The following is a 21555-nucleotide window of genomic DNA, read 5'->3' on the forward strand; positions in this document are numbered from 1 at the left end:
TTACCTGAGATGAGATTAAAGGAGTGCAGGCCCTGCACACACCCTAATCTTATCAGCAACCTACCCTTGAGCTATTGCTATAAAACTCTTCATCAAATCCTCCCGAGTTGGAACAGAGTTTTAGAGGGCAGGAGACCACTGTGTCCCCCTTTGCCTGGCAAAACGATAAAGCTATTCTTTTCTACTTCACCCAAAACTCTGTCTCTGAGATTTGATTTGGCACTGGTGTACAGAAGCTGAGATTTTGGCATCAAAATCAGGACATATGATACCTCCAGTTAGGTTCTTCCTTGTCAAGATGCTTCCAGCTAAGTTCTTCTTTCTCAGGATGCTTTTACTATCAGGGTCTTTTGTGGTTCCATACAATTTTAGGATTGCTTTTTCTATTTTTGTGAAAAATGCTATTGGATAAAATCTAACATCTAGAAAAGTCCACACCAGGTCACTGCTACCAGGGAGCAATAATAAGACTCCTGTTTCTCTTCCTGCGTCCACATGAATCTCAGTGCATCTTATTGGTAAATTTTCTAGCACATTTTAAAGAAAGGTGAGCATAAAAGGGATCAGGTGATATTGCTGAGTTGCTAACTGAAAATTTGTTACAAATGCCTCAAGGAAAATATACAAAAATAAAGAAAGTTAAACACACTAGTAGTAGGTAGTCCAAAGTGAATTTTTTTAAAAACATGCTTTACAGTAGGAAACTGTGAGACACCTAGGAATAAGTCAATTAAAATTTGTGCACAATTCATATGTAAAATGGAATAAATTTTATTTAAAGACCTTAAAGTATACTTGTATAGATGGAGAACTATGCTATATTAATAGACAAGATGTCTTAACACTGTATGTATGTCAATTTTTCCAAAACCAATTCATTGATTTGATGCAATTTTTTATAAAAGGAAAAAAAAAAACACTTTAAAAAGTGCCACCTGACAAACTGATTCTAAAATGTATATTGAAGAGTAAGGAAAAATAGTAAACAAGATATTAACAAAGAAGGAATAATGTTGGAGGGAACTTGCCCTACTCAATAGCAATATTTATTATTATTCCTAGTTTTATTGAGATATAATTGGCATATATCAGTGTAGAAGTTTAAGGTATACAGCATGATGATTTGATTTACATATATCATGACATGAGTACCAGGTTCAGCTAACATCCATCTTCTCATATAGAGAAAGAAAGGAAAAAGGAGAAAAATTTTCTCCTTATGATGAGAACTCTTAGGATTTACTCTTTTAACAGCTTTCCTGTATATCATACAGCAGTGTTAGCTATAGTCATGTTGTACATTACATCTATAGTACTTACTTATCTTATAACTAGAAGTTTGTACCTTTTGACCATCTGCCTCCGATTCCTTCTCCCTTCACCCTCTGCCTCTGGTTAGCAGGAATCTGATCTCTTTTTCTATGAGTTTGTTTTTTTGTTTTCTTTTCTTCTAGATTCCACATACAGATGACATCACACAGTATTTGTCTTCTCTGTGTGATTTATTTTACTTAACATGATGCCCTCAAGGTCCATCCATGTGGTTGCAGTTTTTTTCTTCTTCGATGTGGATGGCTAATAGCAGAGAGAGGCTACAAGAGTTAGCTTCTATCTAACAGCCCCATTAAGCGAACTTGAAAGTTGACCGTGGAAGGTATTTTAGTATTTTAGTTTTGGACATAGTTTCCTTAATTGCCACCTGAACACCACTTCTGGGGCGTGGCCCAAGTGATAGGTTATCTTCATTCAGGTTTCAGACCCCGAGGTGTGTCTAATCTTGGATGAGATAAACTTATGTAAGCAGCTGAGATCTGGCTCAGAGATAGAGCAAAGACCTAACACGTAGAATTCAAGTATGAATCCAGCGAGGTCAACTTTTCTCACCCATACATTCTTAGAACTCCATAGACATGTGTCTTCCTTCCTTCCAACAGGCTAATATTTTTCAAAAGTGGATCACCTTGAAACCAATGATATAGAACAAGTAAAAAATAAATATAAGTTTATTTTTCTTTAACCAAATTCATAGTGGTGGTAGTCGGGGGGAGGGGGGCAAAATAACATTTATTAAATGCTTACTGTCTGCCAGAACTTTATGTATACTACATTTCCTTTTCAAAGCATATATTTTTCACTAAAAAAAAAGGAAAAGGACAAGGGAAAAACCCCTCCATTTTTATATAGGAAAACTGAGGATCAGAAAGGGTACCTTGATCAAGATCACATGTCTAAAAAGAAACATTAAGTATTTGAAACCCCCATTTCTTTTTATAAGTTTCAGTCTCTTCCCACTGCACCATCCTGCTTTTCATCCATATTATTGGAATATCTTAGAAAAAACATTTATTTTATATTGTGCATCACAGTTTTAAACATGTGTACAAACATTATCTCCTTTAGTCTTTATATTACACTGCAAAGGAGGTGAGAATCCTTAATGTTATTCAACTGTGAGGGAGATGATTTCATCCTCATTTTACAAGGGAGGAGGCTCATAATAGTTATGTGAGTCTAGTCACAGTCCCATGACTGGAAACTAGCAGAGTTGGAGTTACATCTGGTAGGTCTCCTAACTAGAAATTCCAAACTCCTCCTCCTCTAGCACTGCTGTCCGGTAAACCCAAGACCACAAGGAATATGCCCTCAGCGATGTGAGTCACCAGTAAACATGTGGGCACCGTGTCTGAACTTGCATCATCTGTCTGGCTGTTTGAAGTACACTATATACTGGAAGCAACAATTAGTAAAGAAAAGCTAAGGTGGACATCATGCCAGTGGTTATGTTTAGTGAGGCATTGATGGGGTGTGCGACCCCTTTGGAATGTGAACTATAAACCCTAAGATGGAATGAAAGGAGACTTGGTTCACTCATGCATTCATGTGCATTTAGTAATTTTCCATAGTTTTATTCCACAATGCAGTGTGTGTATTATCACCTTACATCTTAACCCTGACACCATGAAGTAGACAGGTTACCAGGATTATTAGCCTCAATTTCCAATTAAAAAATTTGAGTGCTGAGTTGAAGACTCATAAGGAGCCACTGACCAAGGCAGGCCTTAGACCTCACCATGCCCTCTTCAGGATTCATTGGCATGGCCCTTGAGAAACCCATGAGTTAGCATGTCTTGGAAAGTGACATCAGGTGACTGATCATTTTGTGTGTCTGATTCATCCCATTTTATTTTAGCATGTTTATTCAGTTGGTGTTGGCTCTTGATGCAGGAGATACAAAGATAGATGTATCTTCAGCCCAGATCTCTCCCCTGATAGACAAATTCCTATAAAATATAAATTACCAAAATTACTACAGGAAGACACAGAATCCTGAGTAGTCCTATACCCTTTAAACTTATTGAATGTATTACTATTAAAAATCTTCCCCCCAATAAAATACAAGGCCTTAATGATTTTTCAGGGTGGTTTTAGTAACACTCAAAGTAATGTCAGTATTATTCAAATGTCGATATTATTCAAATTCAAGTTATTCAATTATTCAAATTATCTTCCAGATAATAGCAAGACAGGAAACTCCCCAACTCACTTTATAATTCCCAAACCAGACAATGACTGTACAAAAAGAAAAATATTATCAGTCAATCTAAATAATAAATATAGATGTGGAGATCCTTGGCAAATTATTTCAGCAAACAATGTGTAGAAACTATAATTCTACAAGTATCATAATGTCATAGTCATACTGAATTATCCAAGGAATGTAAATTTGCTGTAACGTTAAAACTATATGATGATCTTATTAGATGAAGAAAAGCCATACAATAAACTTCATCAACATTCATAGAAAGAAATTCTTGGCAAACTAAGAAGACAAAGAAAATTCCTTAACCTCATAAGAGGTAGTCCAGAAAACTTCAGCAAACATCATATTTAATGGTTAAAGATTAAAAGAATTCCTCTTAAAATCGGAAAGAAGATAAGGATACTTAGGGAACATAATCGTCATTAGTTAAAGACAACATTTTTGTTCTGTTTGAAAAAAACCCTCAGATGATCTAAAGACAAACTATTAGAATTAATAAAAGAGTTTAGCAGGGTTGCTGGACTTAACCTCACTATTTAAAACTTGAATTCTATATCCCAGCAATAAGCATTTAGAAAATGTAATTAAAAAAAAAGGATACCATTCACAATCAAGAGTAGATGACTAAGAATAGTCCAAACATTCTTGAAGAAGAACAGGGTGGGGAAACATGCCTTACATGATGTTTTTGAAGGTATATTAATGAAGACAGTGTACCAGCAGCACAGCACTAGAAAAATAGACCACTAGAACAGTCTCAAGAGCTGGGAAACCTATCTTTGCACATATGAAAAGTTGGTGTCAGATCAAGTTTGCATATTGGGGGCGAAATGGAATATGGTGCTGACAAAATTTATTTTTCATATAAAAAAACAAAATTACATACCTACATTATACCATACCTAAAAATAACTTCAAGGAAGATTAAAGATTTAAGTGTGAGAAACCAAGTCTTAAATATCTTGAGGGAAATTTTGTCCTATATATTTATAGATTCAGGGTAAGGAGACCATTAAACTAAACAAAACTTATAAAACATAAATAAAAAATGTGATAAATATAGCTATACTAACATGAAAAATTTCCAGTAAAACACACTATTCATAAAGTAAAAGAAAAAAAAAAACCTGCAAATGCATAGTGTATTTTATACATAAAGAATTCTTGCAAGTCAATATAAAGAAGAAAAGTATCCCAATAGAATATATGTGAATAAGAATTTCACAAAGAAGCAGAATTTAGAATTAACATAGGGGAAAAAAAATGCTCAACCTTACTCGTAATCAAAGAAATACAAATTCAAAGTTCAATGTAGTATTGCTTTATACCCCCAGAGAGGTACACACTAAAATGTCTAATAATACTAAGTGCTGACCAGCACTACAGCAGTAGGTGTTTACAGACACTGCCGCTGGGATGTAAACTGCTTTGCAAAGCAATTTAGCCATACTTGAAATATTTGAAGATGAGCATGCTCTAAAGATATTTCCTTTTTAGGCATATGTTCTAAAGAAACCGCTGCACTCATGCACATGTAGAAGAATGTTCATAATAATATTGTTTGTTATAGCCCCAAAATACAGAAAAAAAATCTCAGTCTCCATCTATATGACCTGACTATATATGTTGTAATATATCATACCTTAGACTGCTTGAGACAGTAAGAAAAAGGAATGAATAGTGTGTATAGGCTTCAAAAATGGATGGATTTCACAATTATAACCTTAAACAAAGAAATCAAGTCACAGATACATATGGAATATTTCCATTTATGTAAATTCTGAAATTTGCAAAACTAAACATGTTGTTTCAAGACGCACATAGATGAGATGTGGAAAAAATAATGGAAGGACAATTACAAAATCTGAGACCTTGTTACTTCTGAAGGGTTCAGGGAGAGACAGACAGGAAAAATGGGTTATTCATAATGTTCTGTTTCTATGCTGTGTGGTGGGTGTGTGCATGTTTTATTATATCATTCTTTATATCTTACATGTAGTAGATATTTTTTATAGGCAAAAAATATTTTGCAAGATTTTAAAATAAGAAATTTTTATTGTTATTGTAAATCAGCGGTTTGACGTGCTGGTAGTATTTTTTCCTAATGTACATTGAAATAGAAACAAGCTTATTAAAATAAAAATTCATTTTTATATCTTTAAAACTCTCTCTCATACCTTTTGTGATATGCGTGCCTCACTTATAAAATCTCTGCCCTAGAGAATGGTGTAAGGAATTATAAATGACCCTAGAAACTGATGTGACCACTTTAGCTGGTTCAGCCATCGTTCCAAAAGCTGGCTTTGGTGACAGTGAAAGACATGGACAAGGTTTTAAGGTTTTATCCATGTTCCTGTGAGTGTGAACGGCAGTCTGAAATCCCCGAGGGGGCAGACAAGGAACATTACTGAGAGAAATGAAGGGTCGTGGACAGGGAGATCTGACTGGTAGGTCCCCTCTCTGCCTGAGGGGGCGCTGGCACCTCAAGCTGGGTGTGGTCCTAGGGCAATTCCAGCCACGTGCTGACAAGATTAGTTTTTCCAGTAAAGTTGAAAACTCAGATTTTATGTGAAAACCTCCGACGTTTAAATCTTAACAATTAATTCAAATATTTAAGAATAAACGCTGCAGACCCGTCAACCATGTCTGGCAGCTGCCCTAGTGTGTGACCCACTAGTTTGCAGTGTTATCCCAGAAGCCAGAATGGCATCCTGCCCTCAATAGTGGGCACCCAGTTAAGTATTTGCTCAGGTGAAGAAGGACATGATGCCTTGTTTTCTCTGCCAATATCTGAGGAGATGCTCTGGGAGGGACATTGAAAACTGGCTGCAGACTCTTTTCTGTTCTTTCCATTGAGAGGTCAGGTCTACATCCTCTCCTTGTACTGAGGCTGCTTGACCAATTGACAATGGTAGAAGTGACCCTGTGTTGCTTTTAGTGACAGTAAACTTCCACTGCCTGTCTTTCTGAGCACTTGCTCTGAGGGAAGCCAGCCATAGAAGACATCTGACTTCCCTGAGACGGCCATCCTGGAAAGACCATGTGTAGATTCTCTAGTTAGCCATCCCAGCTGAACTTAGCAGACATCCCTGACATGATGTCAGCCATGTGAATGAAGCTGCCTTCCACGCTCCAGACCAGCCCATCTGACAAAGAAGGACCCCCAAGTGTACTTACTTCATGCCATAAAGAACACAGTGATTACGTAACTGAGCCTGTGTGAATTCCTGACCCACAAAATTGTGAGATATAATAAGATGATTGTTGTATTAAGCTACTAAGTGTTGAGGTAGTGTGTTAGGCATTAATAAACAGCTAAAACCTCTAAACTTCTTAATTTAGTTTCTAATTAATCCAAAAACATAAATCCCTACCTGTGGTGAACTTCATTGTGGTTTGCTTTGAAGGTGGAGACAGAAGATTTCTTTTCTTTTTTAAAAAATTTTATTGGATTATAGTTGATTTACAATGTTGTGTTAGTTTCAGGTGCACAGCAAAGTGATTCAGCTATACATATGCATATATTCATTCTTTTTCAGATTCTTTTCTTATATATGTTATCACAGAATATTGAGTAGAGTTCCTGCTATACAGTAGGTCCTTGTTGGTTAGAAGATTTCTTATAAATATCATATGTATTATCTCCAGGGAAAAGAGGACTGGACAAATGTGTAAGAAGGAAACAGTTACCAAAGAATAAAATCTTTGAGACTGAGTTGGGAAACCAAAGCCCAAATCTTATATAAGATTGCTACATTAATCATTTCACCATGAATTATATATTTAAGGGTTTGTGGGTTATTTAGTGAATTTTAAAGCTCTGCTCTCTAGAGCAATCAGGGAGCTTGTTTGAACAGCTATGCTTTGCTGTGAAATATAAGGTATTCAGACACATGCATGGTCAGTGAGTGAGGAAAATCCAGATTTTGTTCAATAGGTCTAAAGTCATTCTATAACCCCACAGTCATCGATCAAGAATATTGATGCCCTCTGTCAGCAGAGCTGGCAATAATGCTTTAGGAGCTTCACAGTTCAGGAGAGGTTCTGATCCCCGCTGAGAGGGGCAACTGCTTTATTCAAGTAGCAGAGGTCATTTCCAAGAAAAAATGTGAGAGGTTAGGAAATGCAGCAAATACCCTCGAAAGAAGAATGGGATGCCCAAGAGAGGAGTCCAGAGGAATCTTATTTGCAAGAAAATTAGTGGAGCTCTGAGAGAAAAACCAGGGTTGGCATTGTAAGTGTCCTGGTATCGAGGGACCCAGAACAGTGATGTGTAAACTTTATACATGATGTATGAGTGTTGCCAGAAGTTAAGATGACAAAACTGAGCTCTATCATCTTAATACTCTTCCTGATGGGCAGGATGGGCACCCACCTAGAAAGTGAGGGAGTGACTGCTGGACTCCATGAAGGACAAGGTTGATCAGTGGTGAGCAGGGCTGTCTGTAGGCAATGGAGGATGTCATTTACATTGTTCTTCAAGTTACTCCTCAGGGAGCACTCCCCAGTTTGTACTGTAGGGAGCTGGGATGATGAGTTTGACAAAAAAAAAATTGATTATATGATGAATAGGGACTATGAGAAACAGAACTGTAAAGCCTCTGCGTTTGGGAGCATTGGACAATGGAATACCATGGAGGAATGGAGCCTTCATCTATCTAGCAGAAGCACCCACTACAGCATCACCAGTAGCTGGCATTGCCATGATCTATGATTATCTACATCAGCAGGGACAGCAGCCTCTACGGAATAGGGCTGCCTGGAGGCGAGCAGAGATCCACGTGGAGAATGGAGGAGAGGAACTCAAGGACTTTCAAGAGCATGTTCCAGTTTCCTTGGGTGGATCCACTGACATACAACTTCTCCTGTGTAAAAGGGGCCATCCCTTAGTACGTAAGGCAGACAGAATGAGCAATAACACCCTTACCCTCAAGAGGCTGGGAGTCTAGTTCAAGGAAAGTTCACACGGTTGATTTTGAGCTTATGCAGTAAGTGTTGTAAGAAGGAGAGATCCTGGATGTCATGGGGACATAAAAAGGAAGCACTTAACCCAGCTTGAGGTTTATGTCAAGAGGGGATAGAGCTGAGAATGACTGAACTGACTTTTGAAAGACATTCGCAGAAGCTGGAGAAGCAATAGAGTTGCTAAGAGTGTTTCTGGCAGAGGACACAATATTAGCAAAGCTAGTGGGGTGTGAAATAGTGCTGCATGGGAAATGAAATACAAACTGTTTCTGGAGAGTGTAAAGTTCAAGGTCGGTTGAAGAAGACTAGAGAGATGAGGCTCATGAGTTTGGGAGTGTCTGGCTGTCCCGGGGTCAGTGGAGAGCTGCAGGCAGGGCAGTGACATAGGTAGATTTGTATTTTAGGTAGAATATTCTGATGACAGTGTGGGCAATCGATCTGTGGGGTCAGAGGACACAAGATTGAAAGCGGGAGATAAATAGAAAGCTATTTCCATAGTCCCAGCAGATTTACAAAGACCCAATCAGGGACAGGTTAGTTGATGGAAAGAAGGAGAAGATTAATAATGTAATCAGAAGACAAAATTGGCCAGACTCATGACTTATTCATTTTAAGGGAGAAGAGGAAGTCAAGTGGGACCCTCAGGTTTCTGGCTTGGACAACTGTGTGTGATGGTGGTGCCGTTGAGCGAACTGGGGGTGGTTACAAGAGGAGGAGAGGCCTGGGGGGAGCTTGGCAAGGTGCAGTTTTAAGGGGTCAGCAATTACACTGGTGGAAGCTCAGAAATTTTTAGAAAATTATGGTTTTAATTGGTACCTTTAACTCTGGTCATCTTTTCCCACTCCAGAAGAGCTTGGGAAATTAAGGATTACAAAATGTTATAAGATTTTAGAAAATAGAGTAATAGACCACTCCTATTAGGAATTTAGCTATCTCTCATATATAAAATAGATAACCAACAAGGTCCTACTGTACAGCACAGAAAACTATACTCAATATTTTGTAATAACCTATAAGGGAAAAGAATCTGAAAAAGAATATATATATATATATATATACACAAATATATATGTATATATATTTATAACTGAATCACTTTGCTGTATACCTGAAAATAATACAACATTGTAAATCAACTATACTTCAATTAAAAAAAATTTCAAAAGGAATTTAAGCATCTCTCAATGTCATGTGTCTGAAGCACACTGGTAAGTTATGTGTCACATATAGCAGAGAATCTGGAACACTACTCAGTGACAGTAAATAAATGCATTTTCTCCTTTCTCTAAATACAACAATAGTTCTGAACAGCCAATGCCATAAAATCCAAGTATTAGAACTCACAAGTTTTTTTTGTTTGTTTTTTTGTGGTACGCGGGCCTCTAACTGCTGTGGCCTCTCCCGTTGCAGAGCACAGGCTCCGGACGCTCAGGCTCAGCGGCCTTGAGCTCAGGGGCCCAGCCGCTCCGCGGTATGTGGGATCCTCCCGCACCAGGGCATGAACCCGTGTCCCCTGCATCGGCAGGCGGACTCTCAACCACTACACCACCCGGGAAGCCCTAGAACTCACAAGTTTTGAAATTGTGAAGTGCTATATTAACGTGCAGTCTCATAAAATTCATTAATGCCCTTCCTCAGAGGCTCTATTTACTTTTGTTCTAGCTGATGGTTGGTACCAGAATAACTTTATACACTTGAAAGCAAGAGGCAAGCATATGACCAGCAGCAAGATGTGACAACTGACAGAGAGGAGATAGCTTAAATCTGGAAAAAGCAGCCAAGAAATGAAAATTCCAGTGCAGGGGCTAAGAGTTGTGTGTAACAATAAGCTTTGAACGCAGAACCAAAATTGACAGGGTCAATTAATTGTGCTTCATGTCTTTTGTCTGTTAAAACAGTGATCACACGTGTATTTCAGACAGATTTCCAGTAAAGGCTGGGGCTGGGCACATCTCTGAGGTTACCTGGTCATCTCATCTTTGTGAAGCTGCTTCACTCAGGCTGCTTGAGTGGGGAGCATTGTTGCCAGATAAAATATAGGATACCTGGTTACATGTGTATTTCAGATAAACAATAAGTGATGTGTAGTGTAAGTCTCAAATATTGCATCCTGTATTTTTATTTGCTAAATCTTGCGACCTTAGAAGGGATCAGTGTAATGTAGAGAAGTTCTGAAGCACAGGATCTTGCTTCTTCTCCCACCATCAGGAAACAAGACAAAACAAACAAACAAGTTGACTGCACTAGGGTGACTTGGTATGAAAAAAATTCTGCTTTAGCAGTGACAATGGTGGTTTGCTAGGTCAATTGTTTTCTCTCCCTTGGGCTCTGGAATTCAACTTGGGAAATTAAATGGAGGTAGGACGTAGCAAGAACTGAAGCAAAACACACACACACACACACACACACACACACACGTCACAAAGCAGCAGTGGTAAGATGGGCTCTGAGTAAGTTGAAGCTATGAATAAGGTAATATTTTAAAGGAATAGAAAGAATGAACATTTTATTTATTTATCTATTTATTTATTTACTCACTCAAAAACATTTATTGAGGTAGAGAAAGGATGCACAGGGTAACAGGGTAAAGCCTGAGATGGGTGATGAATAGAGGCAGGAATGGGAGGAATAGCTGTGAAGGGCTAAATGCTCTTAATGAAAGATCAGTAGAAGTTACAGTCAAGGGAGGGAGTGGGGTCCATTCTCCTTTTTCAGTCAGTTTCTTGTCTTCATTAATGCCCTTCATGCCTTATGGTCAACTCCATTACCTGGAGTGGCCTGTGCAGCTCTCTGTTTCTGGCAATGAAAGAGAATCATGAATGCTTACAGATAAAACCATTTTTAGTGCTCCAGGGAGTATACACTCCACAGTAGGAAAAAAATTCCCGGGAAACAAAAACAAGTCCTTGCTGCAGATAGCTAGGCCTTCAATATGTTAGCTTTCATTATGTTTGCTTTTCTTTACATTTAAAAGGTCACCTTTCTCCAGAGGCTAGACAAGGAATTGAAGTGCCACCTTCCAAATCAGTTTCCTTGAATCTGCTCTGAGCACAGTTCTCCAGATGGACAGGGTTTCGGGGTCCAGGATGTGCTGGAGCCTAACACGTGGCCCCAAGAAATTCAGTGTACTTAGGCTTTCTTTTTATCTTCAGCCACCCCCTGATTCTTTGAAGACATTTTATGATTAGAAAATTGGGGCTATATTTACATGAAGTGATGATTTCTATTTCCTGTCTTAGTCTGCTTGGTCTGCCATAACAAAATGCCACAGACTGGGTAGTTTCAACAATGGAAATTTATTTCTCACAGTTCTGGAGACTAGAAGTCTAAGATCAAGGTACCAGCATGGTAGGTTTCTGGTGAGGTCTCTCTTCCTGGCATGTAGGCAGCCACTTTCTCACTTTGTTCTCATATAACAGAGAGAGAGAGAGAGCTCTGGCATCTCTTCCTTTTCTTATGAGGGCACTAATCCCATCATGGAGGCCCCACCCTTATGATCTCATCTAAACCTAGTTATCTCCCAAAGACCCCCACCTCCAAATATGAATGCATTGGGGGTTAGGGCTTGGACATATGAATTTTGAGGGGACACAATTTAGTCCATAGAAGCTTCCATCAGAAACATTTTTAGACTCAATTTTTCTTTTGGTAAAAGCACAACTATGAGGAAGGAGGTTGAACTTTACTGTTTGGGACCTAAAACTATCTGAGTGGCTCCCCTCATCTCCTATATCCCCCGTCCCTACTCCATGAACTTGGCCGTTCCAACCCAGATAAGGGACATAATAGTGAAAAAAGACCAAGAGGTCTTGGTGAAGGGAAAAGCCCATCACCTATGTGCTGAGCAGATGTAAAGTATGCTCCCAGCAAAACCAAGAGTAGAGACTGATACCATATACTGGTTTCTAAACATATCCTCCAATTGCTCTGCATGTGAAAAGTAACCTCTTGAAAGTATGCAGAGTACAAGGTCACTCAGAAAAAAAACCAAATCAGAAAGAAAATTTGGATTCACTTCACTTATGAAAATAATGTACATCCTCAGCAGGAGCCTTACCCTCCTCACTGCTGTTATAGTGTTTATCTGTCTTATTTGTTTCAATGCATGCTATCAGGGGCCCCCCAAAATTTGCTCATGAGGCCTTGTGAACCAGCTATCTCTTGTATCTGCAGCGGTGATGGGGGCTGTACCAGGAGCAAGGCTGGCAGGTTTGAGTCGAGGGAGTGTTGAGGTGGGAGGAGGGCACACTCTGGCTGCATCATTTCTGATCCCCTTAGAAAGGTGGAGAGAAAGGCAGCAACTCTTGGAAAAGAACACAATGGGAATTGCACCTGGGGACATTCGTAAGAAACTCTTGTCCTAGGAAAGGAAAGCAAGAGAGCCTATTGTTTACATGCTTACTTTGGATCAGAAGAGCTAGTTTGCTAAAGAAGGGATACAGTGTTCAGTAGACTAGGGGAAAGCAGGGGACATCTGGAGACCTTGGTTCTGTCATGGTCCCCTCACTTGGGAACCCGTAAGGCATCATGAGATCCTTCATGGGCATGTGGGTGTTTATCATGGTAGATTTTGAAGTGGGGATCCATCAGTCAAAAGAGTTCCTTATCATTGGGTTATCTTGCTAATGAAAAAGCCTGCCAGGAATCATAGATGAGGTGGATTTGGTTTAAACATTATTAGGTTACTTTCTTTTTATTTGGTAAAGTGACATTTTCCCATACAAAGTGTTGGAAATTTGAGTGCCAAGAGTCAAGATCCCACAATTACTCAATGCCGCCTCTTCCCAGGCATTCTAATCCCTGTCAGTGGTCCTGGAACCTACTGCTGCAGTGACAACCACCCAGCTTCCAAAAGTGATGGGGCCAACATCATGATTTTGGGAGGTGGATGAACCAACTCTGTCCAATCAACTTTTAATGACCGAATGCTGCGAATCCAAAATCCAAAGTAACCCCAAATCTGATTAAAAGATAGAGAAACTCTGAAATAGAAATCAGACTAAGAAATTTGTTTGCATAGTCTTGAAATACAAATGAGAAATAAAACCTCACAGACCTTAATTAATAAAATCAAACCTCTCAATCCTGGCTATAGGAGGCTAAAGGAGGTCCCAAATGATCGCACAAGTTTGGCTGTAGAGCTTGGAGGCATCTTCTTTGCCCAAGGAAGAAATGATGTCTCCTGAATCCTAGACATAGAGTTCGGTGTTACTAAGCCTCTAGAGAGGCAAAGAAATTGAAATATGAGTGTCCAATTCCCCTAGATAACTAAAGTGAAGCTTCTCAGAAAACAAAAAAACAAACAAATGCCCTAATCCAAACTATAAGATAGCTCCACTAGCAATCAAGGCTAATCTCTAACTCCCCTCAAAAATGACTCCATGAGTTTGAGGTAAAATGTTGCGAGAATCCCAGGACTCAGCTAGTCAGAATAGCTGGGTGTGAATCCTGTCTCCTTCATTAACAAAACTGTGCCCTTGGGCAAACCACTTAACCCCTTTGATATCTCTCCTCTAACCTGTAAAATGAGGATAGTAATGAAAGGATTCACTTTATATGTTGTCAGAATTACATGGTCACTAGATGTTCTAGTGGATAAGAAAAACAAAAGTGAAAAACATACTGTATGTAAAACAATATGCTAAAATCTTCATTGTTATTCCTATTGGCTAAGAATGAAATTGAAGCCCAGAGAAGGTAAGTAATAGCCCCAAGGTCCCACAGCTAGAGAAGCATATCAGGGATCAAAGTCTAGGTCTGTGTGATGTCAAATTCATGTTCTAACAAACCTTGCTCAGAACCAAGTACATAATAGGTGCTCACATCAGACTAGTTCACTCATCCTATTATTCATTTATTCATTCAACAAATGTTTTATTCTAGTTTGTGCTAGATTCTCGTATGAGCTAATGATACAATAATAAATAAAGCATAGTTTATACCTTAAAATAATAGTCTGAGTGGGCTTCAGGCAACATGCTATAGTGCAGAGAACATTGGATTGGGGGTTTGAGTCAAGGTTATTGATGTTAGTCCATGAGAGATGAAAATGTCTCCATGAAATCTGAAGACATAGGTGGCTCATGGAGATATCAGGGAATGACTGATCAAATCCTTTGTGCCAGTGGAAGACTTGGCCAGTTCTTTGGCGGGGTAGTTGTCTCTGTTCTTGCTGTCCCTGTGGCATGGTGTGACAACAGCTGGCCAGACCTGGATAGTGATGGCGGTTTGGTTGCTTCTGTTCATTAGTGAATATACCCTACCTGAGCCCTTGGTTTTACAAAGTGAGTCTGGCTCTAGAGCCCCACCATTTGTAATGTGTGTTTAAGTTTACTTTAGTGGTTCTCATGTGGGGGTAATTTTGGCTAGGTCTGGAGACATTTTTGGTTATGACAACTGGTAGGGGCTAGAGAGAGAGGATGCTACTTGCATCTAGTGGGTAGAGAGCAGGGATGCTGCTAAACATCTTCTGATATACAGGGCACCCCCGACTGAGAATTATCCAGCCCCATATGTCCATAGTGCTGAGGTTGAGAAACCCCGTTTTACACTGGAAGTGATGAACTCCCAGCTGCCTCTTCCTGTCTCTGGGCCTGGAGATCTGTAAGTGGCTCCCACTTCTACTTATCTCTGGGTTTTCTCTTCTACTTTTGGTCCATGGATATGGTCATCTTGCTTTTTTCGAGCATGACTATGTCTTTCAGAAAGATATTTCAGTATTCTAACAATCGTACTGTGTGGTTGGCAGAGGAGGGATAGGGTATTCCTTGGTATAAATGAATCCACACTCTGATTTATGGTACTCCAATCTGTGAGTTTGGTTAATTAGATTCCACCTCTTAGAGGTAGATCCCCTAATCTATGTTAAAAATAAATACAAGCTTCAGAGTTTGAGAAGCTGGGGGCCATGCCCTGGATGATGGTGAATTCAGCAAGATGAGTGCCATTCTGAGTGTGAACCTTGCGGGGGATCAAGCCAACCTTCTCCAAGGGAAAGCCATACGGCTGTGTACTGTGTGCTTTAATGTGTAAACTGTAACTGGTTCTAAACCAGTTTACCAGTGACCCTGGTGTGACCTTGAACTAGTCACTTTTTTCCTCCTAAGCTTTAATCTCATTACATGCAAAATGAAGGAATTGGACCCGATGATCTCTAAACTCTAAGATTCTAGGATTCATGCCTCAACTGTGATTTATATAATGTAGGGTTAATTATTGATATTTGCAGTTTATTTCAGAATAGCATTGTTAATATGTAAGTATTTATGGTAGAAGAACTTTTCATGGATGACTTTGTCCTTTCATGATCTGTTCTTTAAGGGACTGAGACCAAGCATAGGTGGCAGGATGACATGGTTAATTTTTTAACCTCCTTCTCATATATCTGATCTGCAAAATAGAGCTAATAGCTCTACTTCTTATGATTGTTTTAAGAATTAAATGAGCAAATACACATAGTAAACAGTCAATTGATGTCAGTGTATAAGACTTCCAAAGTAATCTGATGAATGTACGAAAATATACTTGGACTGTTAACCATCACAGAGATCAAAGAACACATTGCTTTGAATACCTCTTTGACTTTTCACCCAGTTGTTATTCACCATCCCCCTCCACCCAGCCCCAAAGTACACAGGTTTAGTGCTAATAAGGCTCTAGGAAGGCAGAGAAATTGCAAATATGAGTCACCAATTCCCCTTCAGCTAAGAGATATCAACCCAGATCCTTTATCTAGACTTGAAAGAGTTTGTCATTTTTGCTATGTGTATGTTCCTACACGTAAGAGACAGTGTACCATTTTGGCTGGGTTTAAGAAAAAGAACATTAAGTTAATGTGCAAAGGAAAGCTTTAGTTCAATCTAAATCCAAATCCAAATCCAAACACACAAACCCCATTCACAAATTGGAACCCAAGTGAAATCCCTTTGAGGCTGGCCTATCTCTAATTAGCAATATTTAGCCCCTGTGCCTAGCTAGGAACAGCCAGAGCGGCTTGTGCCATTGAGAAGATGAGGATTTGTCCAGAAAAAAAATGCATTTCCTCTTGCAAGAAATGTATGCCCCCCTGCCTTGCTGTTCAATTACTTTGGAGTATATGGGAGGAAAAGAAGATATTTTAGGTGATGGAATATGAATCCAAAAGAGGGGATATGCCTTTAATTAAGAGGACAATAAAAATGGGAAATAAGCTTAGTCAACTGTAGCTTCTCCTAAAAATTCTTGATGCGAAATTAAGTAAGTTCCCAGTAAAGGAGGCTAAGGGAGTTAGGGAAGGAAAAGGCAGTGTCTGATAAAAGAGGAAGTCTGTGGTACATGTACAGGTTTAAAGGCAAAGATATAGGACTTTCATGTTCAGTGGTGGGACAAATTCTGGAGAAAGCCTTTATATCCACAAAGAAACACACTGCTCATACAGTTAGCCTTTACAGTGTTACAAAACATCCCCAAATATAATGACTTAAAACAGTGATTTATACAAACTACTGGATGTAAGATAGGCTCAAGGATGTATGGTACAACATGAGGAATATAGCCAATATTTTGTGATAACTGTAAATGGAAAATAACCTTTAAAATTGTATAATAATAATAAATTTAAAAATTAAAAAATAAAATCAGTAAAGAAAATGATAGATTATTTCTCATGATTCTTTGGGTTGTTGAACTCAGCTCAGTGGTTATTCTACTGGTCTTATCTAGGGTTACCCGTGTGGCTGTAATCACCTAGCAGCTTAACTGAGTCTGAAGGGCTTAAGATGACCTCACTCATGGGCCTGGACCCTTGATACTGGTTGTCAGCTTCACTCTCTTTCTAGATGATTCTCATCATGCAATAGTCTATCTTGGGCTTCCTTATATAGTGATGGGAAATCCAAGAGGCTAAAATAGAAGGTGCAAGTCCCCTTAAGTCTTATTGGCTACTGTCATGCAATATCACTTCTGGAGCATTCTACTGGTCAAAGCAAGTCACAACGTTAGATGCAAAGGGTGAGGAAATGACTCCATCTCTAGGAGGAAGGAGTGACAGATTCATAATGCAAAGAGGCATGGACACAGGGAGACATGATTTATTTGGGGTGGTTATTAAGACAATCTACACACTTTTACCCCCATGTATGAAGCTGGGGGAAGTTGTATGCCTACTATGGCATTCCCACAGTAGAAAATGTCAGCTCAGTGTCTCCAGCCAAGAGGGTTGGACTCAGCCTTGGGCAGTAGCTGACCTTCAAGGTGTTTTATCTCTATTCCTTCTGCTAAGCAGTGCAGCTCTGGATTGAGTGATGGAGTTTTCCTTTAAGATTTGTGGTTCTTTCAGATTTACGGCTAGTCCCACTCATGGTTCTCTGGAGTAAACAGTTTCATGCTGCTTTTTGGTGGGAAAGTACATGACACTAAAATGCATAAAGGAGCTCTTTCTTATTCCCCCAGTGACTTTTATTTCTGTATCGCATATAATCTAATATACAACTTATTTCCTTGTTTCATTTTCCTGAGGGATATAGTCTAGTGTAAGGATCAAAGAGTCCTATTGATTGGCAGTCAGCCTAGGTGGGGCAGGCTTCACCAAGAAAAAACTTGCACAGAGAAAAACATATGGAATAGGCATGCTGAGAACTCCTCCTCCCAAAGGGAAAATGGGAAGAAATGAGCTATGTATGTCGTCTAATTTACTCTTTGCAAATTTGACAATCACATAATTTAGTCCTACTTTCCTGGGGCAGAAGAAATAAAACTGACTAGAAGTTTCACATGAGTGGGTTTCCCTCCACTTGGAAGGAAACATTAAAAATGGAGAAGTTTTCCTCCAAACTTTGGCCTATTTAAGCCATCTTGGAATATTATTGAAATAAGTCAGTTTGAGAGATAGATTAGCTCAAAACAAGGATACCTGAAGAATATGCTCTGGATCAAGGTCAGATGGAAAACACCTTGTGTACCATTTTAGATGGACTGGGAGTGATTGGGGAAACTCTACTGATAAGGGTTCTGAGATCATGTCTTGGTTGAAGAGGAAGGAGAGCTATAGTAAATTCTGCACTGACCAAAGGAATGGGAATGGTGTCAGGTTTTTCCATGTTTGTCAGTCCTGGTATAGATCTTAGAATATTCTCCCCACACCTGGGCCTGGTGCCCTTTTACTAACTTTTCGGCTATGATGGCTTTTCAAATATTTGTTATTATGAGTGTTTGCTAGTTTCTGATGTGAGCATATAATGTGACTCTGCTTCTGATTAAGTCCAAATGGAGCCTTTTGGTTTGGGGATGCAGTATCTATGCCTTTTTGCCTTTTAGTAGGGCAACACTGGCCCTTTGTACATACATTTATAAGTTGTCATCCTGTTTGTGTACAAATCAATGGAGAGACAAGAAGTTGAGTGAGCTCAGAAAAGCTGACAGAACTAAAAATGTTTGAATTGTTTCTCCTTTTCCATAACCTGGATGAATGCTATGGCCTTGTGCCTTTCCTTTCAGCCAGGATTAGTCTGTCTGAAGGTTTTTATTTGTAAACTTCTGCTAGGAGCTCTTAGCTGAAACACGGGTCTGGCTAGTCTTGATGGCCTGGTCAGGTAGCCCAAGTCCCTGCCACACGTGGAGGTAAGTCACAAGGATGTGAACATTTGACATCCAGCAATTTTTTTTCTACAATCTGAGTCTAGGTTGAGATTCCCCGCATAACCTGATAAGGGGGAAACAACTGATGGCTTAGCCCCTGTGAAAGCTTTCTCGTTTATCCAGAATGTAAATGTTTTTGGTTTGAGTTCTACAGCTCTCCAAACTTAAATACACATAGGAGTCACCTGGGGATCTTCTTAACAATCCTTGATTCTGATTCCTAGGTCTGTAGTGATGCCTGAGATTTCTGCATTACTAACAATCTTTAGTTCTTGGATCTCACTTGGAAAAGCAAGGCTACATAGACAACAGGAGAGAACTGGCTTTTTGAAAGAGCCTCTTCCATTCACAAAATTCTCTACAATCTACAATCACACAACTTTAGACACTGCAGACTTTCTCTTGGATGGTGGGTGCTGTCCAAAGCAAAAGATACATTTATGTCTGAAAGACATTTGAATAGGAAGCAAATAGATACAGATGGGAGAAGTGTCACTCACTGAGGAAATACAGGGTTCTTAGCTAGACAGCTCCAGAGGGGGTAAATGAATGGTCCCCATCAAGAGATAAATGCCAGGAAGCATGGAGACTCCTTACCTTTTCTTGTTTATTATTTAATCCATCACAGCCAGCTAAGAAGTAGCAATATTTATTTGAGAAGTTTGTAGATAAATCTCTCTTTCTCTATCAGTGGAACTTAAAAATAGTTTGTTTCAAGAGTATAAATGTCTTTGGCTCTGCCAAAAAAAGGGATTTATTTATTTATTTATTACTGGGGGATGCAGAGGAGGTTTTATATTTGTGTGTTGCTGAAACAACACTTGGAAAATGAAAAAAAATATATATATAAACAAGTTGATTGTTTGCCTCTACGTCAGAAAACCTAATCTGACTGCTTTTTATTTACTAACTTTTTGCAACAATTAACTTTTGGTTCTGGTATGCTAATATTAAGCTTTGCTTTCTCCCTCCCACCCCTGACACACGCAATAAAAATGGCACAATATTTGTCACTTCTTTTCTTCTACGGGCTATTATGAAATTTGGGAAAATCATGAAAATAATTTCAAAGAAGAAATGACTGCAGTCACTTAAGCATTCATTTCAATTTCTTCTTCTTCTTCATTACCAGTTATGTTAGAAGCATTAACATTTTCATTAGCATCTTGAGTTATCACTAACACCTTTGTTTTGACTTCCCTGCATTGTCATAGCAGAGAAGTGTTAAGGTGTATTTCTTGTAGATTTCAGGTGTGTTCATGAAAAGCTCCATGAATTAAATAATTTCCCCATTCTTTTACAGCATCATTACAGAGATATCTGAAATTCCTTCTACTTCCTAACATTTATGTTAAAGATCCCCTGTTTCCCAATCTCAATCTCGTTGTCAAGTAATTAATGATCTATATACCAATACTTAATGTGTAGTATGTCACTGTGGGCTAACAAAATCCTGCAAGGAATTCTTTTGTCATTTGAATTGCTACTCTTGCAGTAATTTGTTTTCAGAGTTTCCTTTTTCATATTCTAGGTTAGCCTAAAGAGAGGTTGGAGGTTTCAAAATACATCCACACATACCTTGATATCCTGACTTAAACAGATGGAGTCTGATCCCTCCCCTTCACCCCCTTGAGCATGGGTTCAGCTTTAGTGACTCATTTCTAATGAATAGAATATTCTAGAAGTGATGGAGTGTGTCTTCTGGGACCAGATTATAAAAGGCATTGTGGCCTCCTTCTTGCTGTCTGTCTTTTGGTCACTCACTCCAGGGGAAAACAGCTGCCATGTTGTAAAGACACTCAAGAAGCCCTATTGAAAGATTGATATGGTGAGGAGCTAGGACCTCCTGTCAACAGCAATGAGGAATGTAGGCAACCTGCCAACAGCTCTGTGAGTGAGCCATTTCATAAGTGGATCCTCCAGCCCCAGACGTGCCTTCAGATGACTGTAACCTTGGCCAACATCTTGACTGCAACCTTATGAGAGACCTCAAGCCAAAATTACCCAGCTCCTAAATTCCTGACCCACAGAAACTCTGTGGAACAATATGTATTTATTGTTTAAGCCACTAAGTTTTGGAGTGATTTGTTGTGCAACAGTAGACAACTAATACAGGGAAAATACCTACTATACAAAAGACGTATCCACTGAGGATTGACAGTATCCCTGAGTATTTGTGGAAACTGGGCATGTCAAGGATAAATATGCAAACAGTTACATGTCAAGCTAAAGAAAACAAAGGAATGGAACCAGGATTGTTGAAGATAAGACTTCAATAAAAATTCCAAACCTGGGCTTCCCTGGTGGCGCAGTGGTTGAGAGTCCGCCTGCCGATGCAGGGGACACGGGTTCGTGCCCTGGGAGGATCCCACATGCCGCGGAGCGGCTGGGCCCGTGAGCTATGGCCGCTGAGCCTGTGCGTCCGGAGCCTGTGC

This window comes from Orcinus orca, chromosome 1, assembly GCF_937001465.1.
Source record: "Orcinus orca chromosome 1, mOrcOrc1.1, whole genome shotgun sequence".
NCBI classification, from domain to species: Eukaryota; Metazoa; Chordata; class Mammalia; order Artiodactyla; family Delphinidae; genus Orcinus; species Orcinus orca.